The sequence below is a fragment of the Wasmannia auropunctata genome, unplaced genomic scaffold, assembly GCF_000956235.1.
Source record: "Wasmannia auropunctata unplaced genomic scaffold, wasmannia.A_1.0 LD322290.1, whole genome shotgun sequence".
Classification (NCBI taxonomy): Eukaryota; Metazoa; Arthropoda; class Insecta; order Hymenoptera; family Formicidae; genus Wasmannia; species Wasmannia auropunctata.
The window spans coordinates 20,026-20,329 of NW_012040600.1; the positions used below are offsets into that span (position 1 = coordinate 20,026).

Here is a 304-nt window from a genome sequence, read left to right on the forward strand (position 1 = left end):
ATTCCATCCCAAGTGTGCCACCCGTGAACTTTTGGATTTTTGATTTGGCTGAAATTTTTATATTATAATACCCATCGGAAGAAGTTATCATGATTTTTTCAAATTTTTTTATCAATGATAACATAGACATGAGATATGAATTTTTTTTCAAAATTCACAGTTCCAATTTTCAAATGCCAATAACTTTGCGAAAAATAATCCAAATAAAAAGTTTTTTTTTAATTGTTTGTTTTTTTCTACTTTAAAAAAATATATCAAAAAAATTTTTAACAAATTTTTTCAATTTTTTTTTAGTTTTAAGTAA

The 304-nt window shown here is 22.4% G+C and overlaps 1 protein-coding gene across 3 annotated transcripts in view; it reads right to left on the minus strand.

Annotated features, from left to right (window-relative positions):
- Window positions 1-304, minus strand: part of LOC105460429 — an 18,891-nt gene that overhangs the window by 6,178 nt on the left and 12,409 nt on the right. The window lies entirely within an intron of this gene.